This window comes from Hordeum vulgare, chromosome 6H, assembly GCF_904849725.1.
Source record: "Hordeum vulgare subsp. vulgare chromosome 6H, MorexV3_pseudomolecules_assembly, whole genome shotgun sequence".
NCBI lineage: Eukaryota > Viridiplantae > Streptophyta > Magnoliopsida > Poales > Poaceae > Hordeum > Hordeum vulgare.
Window position 1 is genome coordinate 344,654,281 of NC_058523.1, and position 7,278 is coordinate 344,661,558.

The following is a 7,278-nucleotide window of genomic DNA, read 5'->3' on the forward strand; positions in this document are numbered from 1 at the left end:
TGGGGATGATTGCCTAAGACCTGTATACCAGAAAGAATGGTGTGAAGCCGGTTAACTGGTTCAGCGTGGTGCGGAGGCTCCATAGCACAACCGACAGTTCTTCAATCCAGCAGCCGGCTGACCTGACTAGTGGCGCCACCAGCCTTGGCTTGATGCCGGCCAGGATCAGGCCATTTGCCCTTTCCACGTGGCCGTTAGATTGTGGGTGCGCCACCGACGCCAAAGCACCCTTGGCAAAATTGGTGCCGTTGTCGGTGATGATGTTGTGGAGGACGCTGTAGCGAACAACAGTGTCCTTAATGAACCTGACGGCCGTGGGTTCGTCAAGTTTTTGATGGGCCTGGCCTCAATCCACTTGGTAAATTTATCAACAGCAACCAGGAGATGTGTCATGCCGCCTCGAGCGGTCTTGAATGGCCCCACCATATCTAACCCCCAGATGGCAAATGGCCATGACAAGGGGATGGTTTTGAGTGTTGAAGCCGGCATGTGGCTCTGCGTGCTGAAGCGTTGGCAGCCTTCACACTTGTTGACCATGTCCATAGCCTCCTCAAGGGCCGTGGGCCAGTAAAATCCATGGCGGAACGCCTTGGCCACCAGGGTTCTAGAGGCGGCATGATGCCCACACTCACCTTGATGTATGTCTCTAAGGGTTTCTTGCCCCTTTTCTGACTCGACGCAGCGTTGGAACACGCCAGTCACGCTACGCCGAACTAGCTCACGATTGATGATGGCGTATGCTGCTGATCGACGCTGAATCTGCCTTGCCTCCGCCTCATCTTGGGGAAGCTTGCCATGACGAAGGAAGGCTAAGATGGGTTGAGCCCACGAAGGTGCCGACATAGGAGCTGGCACTGCCTCGACTTGAGTATCAGGAGGTTCTGTAGCCCCCGCGCTTGTTGATGTAGTCGCAGGCTCGAGGCCTTCTGTCTCTGGTGCTGTTGTGGCAGCCGGCACGCCGTCTACCTCCATGACGGGCACCCACTGGGTGTCGAGCCGACGGGATTCAAGGCTTGGTGTGACCGAAGTTGTTGTTGTAGCCGGCGAAGCAGTTGTAGTCGGTGTAGCAGTTGGAGTCGGCAGAGCCAGTGTAGCCGACATAGTAGTTGTAGCCGGCGGGACTGGCGTAGCCGACGTCGTAGGTACTAAAGGATCTACCGGCACAAAGATCAATGCCGACTCTAGAGACGGCTTGATGGATGGCTTGTATAGTTGCTCGAGGGAGACGCCGGCTAGGATTGCTTGTCTTGTGGAGCCGATTTTGGCCAAGGTGTCGGCCGCCTCGTTCTCCACCCTCGGGACATGATGGAACTCGCAACCCTCAAAAGGGCCACTGAGCTGCTGAATGAGGAAGCGGTAGCTCACCATGTTGGTGTCCCTGGCGTCCAATTCTCCAGAGACCTGCTACACCACAAGGTCCGAGTCGCCTAAGCAAAGGATCCACCGGATGCCAATCTCTCTGACAAGGCGGAGGCCGTGAGCGAGCGCTTCGTACTCAGCGACATTGTTGGAGGCGGCGAAATGTATCTCGAGAGGATACTTGAGTTGGTCTCCTTTCGGAGACGTCAAGACGATGTCGACTCCCAGACTAGTTTGCATCTTCGAGTCGTTGAAGTGCATCCGCCAATGAGTGGAGTCTGGAGGTGGTGGCATAAATTGGGTTTCTGCCCAATCGACGAGGAAGTCAGCCACCACCTGGGATTTGATGGCGGTGCGCGGCTCATAGCGGATGTCGTGGTCAGCCATGGAGATGGACCACTTGGCAATCCGGCCCGTGGCATCACGGTTGCCTATGATTTCTGAAAGCGGAGCAGTGCTCACCACAGTGATGGCATGCTCCTGGAAGTATTGCTTCAACTTCTTGGCGGCAAGATAAACACCATAACACATGTTTTGATAGTGGGGTAGTTTGGCTTGGAGGCGGAGAAGACCTCGCTGAGGTAGTAGATAGGGTGTTGCACTAACAGTACCTTGCCCTCCTCCTTGTGCTCCACTACCAGAACCACACTGACCACGCGAGTGGTTGCCGCGATGTAGATGAGGATGGGCTCTCTTTCAGCCGGCTCCGCCAAGATTGGTAGGCTCGAGATGACGCGCTTGAGGTCGTGGAAGGCTTCGTCCGCCTGGTCGTTCCACTCGAACTTGTTCGTCTTCTTCATCAGTTGATAGAGTGGAAGCGCCTCCTCGCCCAGCCGGCTGACGGACCAGCTAAGGGACGCTAGACAGCCGACGAACTTCTGGACGTCGAGGATTCGAGTCGGCTTCACCATCCGCTCGATGGTTCCGATTTTCTCAGGGTTAGCTTCAATGCCACGAGCGGACACGAAGAAACCAAAAAGCTTGCCGCCTAGAACTCCAAAGACGCACTTCTCCGGGTTAAGACGGATCTTGTATTCGCGTAGATTGGCGAATGTCTCTCACAAGTCTTCAAGGAGACTAAAATGCTGCTTGGTCTTGATGACGATGTCATCCACATAGACGTGAATGTTCCTGTCGATCTGCGGCAGGAGGCATTGTTGCATGCAGCGCGGAAATGTGGCACCAGCGTTTTTCTGACTGAACGTCATGGTGGTGTAGCAGTAGGCCTCGAAGGGTGTGATGAAGGAGGTCTTCAGTTGGTCGGTCGGATCTAGCTTGATTTGATGGTAGCCTGAATAGGTGTCCAGAAAGGACAACAATTCGCAGCCGGCTGTGGAGTCGATCACCTGATTTATCCGAGGCAAAGGGAAAGGGTCTTTCGGGCAAGCCTTATTCATGCTCATGTAGTCGATACACATTCGCCACGTATTGTTCTTCTTCAGCACCAGGACTGGGTTGGCCAACCAGTCCGGGTGGAAAACCTCCATTATGAAGCCGCCTGCGAGCAGCGGGGCGATTTCTTCTCCAATTGTGTGCCGCTTCCCCTCGGCGAAGCGGCGCAAGGGTTGTTTCACCGGCTTGACATCCGGCCGCACATGAATCTTGTGCTCGGCGTACTTCCTGAGAACTCCTGGCATGTCTTTTGGAGACCATGCAAAGATGTCCCTATTCTCACAGAGGAAGTCGACGAGCTCGCCTTCCTATTTGGTGCCGAGATTAGCACCGATGGTGACACACTGCTTGGGGTTTGCAGGGTCGAGTGGCAGCTGCTTGGTTTCCTTGGCCGGCTTGAATGATACTTCGCCGACCGACTGGAATGGTGGATTAGGGATCACCAGCTGCTCGGTAGCCTGAGCCACGAGTCGGTCGATCTGCCTCTTTTCCTTGGCAATCACCAGGGCGTCGGCCAGACGGCTGCTGTTGTGTGCACACTCGAGCGACTTCTTGTAGTCGCCAGGGATGGTGATGATGCCCTTTGGACCGGGCATCTTCATCTTGAGGTAGGCGTAGTGGGGGATAGCCATGAACTTGGCCAAAGTCGGTCTGCCCAACAGCGCGTGGTATGGGCTGCTGAGATCCACCACCTCGAACCAAATTGGTTCTCGGTAGAAATGCGCCTTGTCGCCAAAGAGGACGTCCAACTGGATTTTGCCTATCGGCGAGCAGGACTGTCCCGGCATGATGTCGTGAAAGACAGTGCTGGTCGGCTAGAGGTCCTTCTCCTTGAGCCCAAGCTTAAGCAAGGTGTTGCGGTAGAGGATGTTTATGCTGTTGGCACCGTCGACCAACACCTGGGAGAACCGACAAGTGAGCCTCTTGGAGGCGAATGTGGGGTCGAGTACGAGTGTGTATGAGCCAGGGTTTGGCATCACCGTGGGATGGTCAGCCCGGCTCCACGTAATTGTCTTTTCAGACCAATGCATGAACTGGGGAACCGGGGGGGCGTGGCGTTCACCTCATGCCTGCGTTGCCACTAGTTGAGCTTGTCGTCGCCTTCGCTGGTGAAGACGACCTAAGCCCCGTCTTAGTGGGGGTACTCGTCATGGAGACGACCATCGTTGTGAGTCGGCAGTGGTCTAGCCGGAGCCGGCAAACTCTCTCCTCACGACAGTCGCTGTGCAAAGTTGCACTCCCGGAGGGTATGAGTGGCCGGCTTCGCCCCAGTGTACATATTGCATGGAGCGTCGAGCATTTGATCGAAGGTGAGCTTGGGCTGCTAGGTGTTCTTGCCGGTCCATTGCCGTTGAGAGCCGGCTTGAGTAGCCGACACATCTTCCTCCACGCTAGCCACCTGCTTGCTCGTAGAGCGCGAATCAAGTTGATCCGTCTTGCACTTGTTGTTCTGGCCGCCTCGTTTGTCGCCAGCCGGCTTGGGAGTAGATGGCGTGGGGACAATTTTGTCTGAGGCGGTGAACTTGACCCGCATAGTAGAGTCGGCCGTGGCATACTTGTCCACCTTGGCCATGAGTACCGCCAGGGAGGTGGGCTTGGAGCACATGAGCTTCTGCTTGAGTAGGATGCCGTCTCAGCAGCCGTCCATGAAATTTTGAATGGCTTGTACCTCATGCACACCTTCGCAGGAGTTTCTTAGGTCCGTCCAACGCGTGATGTAGTCATGAAGGGGTTCGTCAGGCCTCTGTACGCACATGGCCAGCTCGTGAGGCCGATCAGGGCGTTTATAGGTGCATGTGAAGTTGTGGACGAACGCCTCCTCGAAGTCAACCCAAGATTTGACGTTGCCGGCTGGAAGGCTATTGAGCCATGTGCTGGCCGAGCCGGCCAGCATGAGAGGCACGTAGCGGACTGCTACGCGCTTGTTGCCCCGACCGATGCCGACTGCGGTGGTGTAGTCGATTAGCCAGTCTTCTGGCTTGGACGTGCCGTTGTATTTGGGGGTGTACTGAGGGAGAGTGAAGCATGCCGGACCAATGGGACCATCCTCCTCCAGGAGGGCCGACTGCGCCAGAAGGTTGAGGCATCTACGAGCATCGTTGTCGCTGTGAGGGACGTGGGGGTCGTTCCGGGCTGAGATCGGAAGGGTGTCCTGGGAGCTAGTGGCGTTGGCCCCTTTCTGCCGCCTCGGAGGAGGAAGCTCACGCTCCAAATCCACCTCGTCGCTAGCGGCCTTGTGATGCCGGCCTGAAACTGGCTCACTGTGGCGCAGGGAATGCATGTATTAGCTGCCCTCGCCCTTCCGTCCAGAAGTGCGTTGCGTGGAGGAACCCTCGGCATGATGACGCCCGTTGGGGTTGCGGTGTGCTCCAGGGTCGGCTCCCGGAGACACCGACTGTGCATGACCAGGGTTAAGAAGAGACTGCTGCTCGTTAGCGGCATCAAGGAGATCCTTGACCCGCTTCTCTTGAAGGACGCGCTCCTCGCCCTCCAAACTAGGCATTTATGCCATAGCTGCCTGAGCGGCCCGCAAGTTGGCCGCGGGAGTATCGTAAATGGGCTGCTTGCCACCTAGGATATCGGCGATGACCCGGCCGCGGCCGCGGACCTCGCTGCGTCAGCTAGGACCATCAGCAGCCGGAGTGAGGCCATACGTGGAGTTATACTCGCAGTGTGCGGCCTCTATCCGGCGCTTGGCAGTAGCTATGACAATGCCCTCCTCGAGAATCTGCATGCGGGCCTCCTTGAGCGAGGCCTGAGCATTAGCTGGGTTTGTAGTGGTGGCGATAGGCGTCTTCAAGCTGGCAAAGGCAGCGTGAAGCGTGTCTGTAGAGCCTATAGCGGGGTCAACTGCCTGTGCTCACGCCTTGCTGTGAGGCTTGCTGGTGCCGGCACTAATGACCATCACCTCCATGAGGTTGGAGACGATAACAATGTGGTGCGGGGTAAGACACCCCGCAGATGACGGTGGACCATCGAAGACGAGCACCTCACTAGGGTACTCATCAGGCGCAAGCACATCCTCGAGGGAGAGCCTGCTGAAGTTCGCACATAGCGCGTCGATGTCGATACCCTCGCCGAGGTGGCGAGTCTCATCATCGAGGCACAGGTCGCTGAAGAGGATGCCGAGGTTCGCAACAGCAGCGATGATGACTCCGGGGAGCGACTCATTGTCAGACTCCTCATCAGAGTCCGTGAGACGGCCTGGATCACCGACCAGCATGGCAGAAACCTCCACAAGTGCAGGCTCCACGGGCATGCTGATCGATCCAGACGTGAAGCATCCGTCGGTGTTGGCGAAGGGTCCCACCCAAAGCATAACTCCGGCTGGTGCCGCGGACGGCCCCACGGTGGGCGCCAAATGTCGGTGTTTACTCACGACATCAGCCATGGGTAGGCTAAACATGACTGGTGGGAACCGAAAGGACACCGACAGGATCCGGAAATGGGGTTGGTGCAAGTGCGGGACGCACGATGTACCCAGGTTCAGGGCTCTCCATAGAGATAACACCCCTAGTCCTGCTGGAATGGATAATGCACAAAAGAGGTTACAGTCTGCTATAGTGTGCTCCTTGAGCTGTTCGACGGAGGAGGGACAAGGAGATTCCGCTCGCGTCTACCTATCGTATATGGGTGCGTATATGAGCAATTGACCGACCCTCTGCATGGAGGGGGATTGGGGGGGGTTTATAGATGAACCCACCGACCTACAATAAGGATAAAAGTAAAAAGGAGGGACCCGCCTGGCAAGGGGGTCCATAGTGGTCTTGTCTTGTCGCTGGAGGGGCCCGCCGGCTACAAGGTCCCATCTGGCCATGGGACCCGCCGGCCAGCCAATGAAGCTCTCATGTAAGGCCGACGCAGGACACGTGTAGTACGTCCAGCGTCGTCTTGCGAGATTCGTCATCGGTTCCCAGTACGGCCATCTCCACTGTTGCCACACCAAACTTGGTAATGGAGTGGGTGCTGACGGGCCGGTACTGTGCGGGGTTGACGGATCGGAGCCGGAGTAGGTTAGCGGTATGGCCGTTCACATTGTATTTGCCATGCACTCCAACCTTGTACCCGTGCTGACGCGTATTCACCTTTAATCATAGAGTCCCATCATGGCCTATGATCTGATGTGACTTGAGCTCCCTGGCCGTCTAGCGGCCTCGCTAGCCGGCCTAGGAACGACCGTCTCGCCCCTAGCTGGCAGGCGCTGATACGTCCATTTTGCATCATGCTTTCATGTTGATATTTATTGCTTTTTGGGCTGTTATATTACATGTGGCACCATATTTATGCTTTTTCTCTCTTATTTTGCAAGGATTATTTGAAGAGGGAGAATTCAGGCAGCTGGAATTCTGGACTGGAAAAGGAGCAAATCCTAGTCCACTATTCTACACATCTCCAAATGCCCTGAAAATTTACGTGGATTTTTTCTGGAATATATTAAAAATACTGAGCGAAAGAACTACCGGAGGGGGGCCACCAGGGCCCCACAAGCCCCCACTCCGCCACCACCCCCTAGTGGCGGTGGGCAAG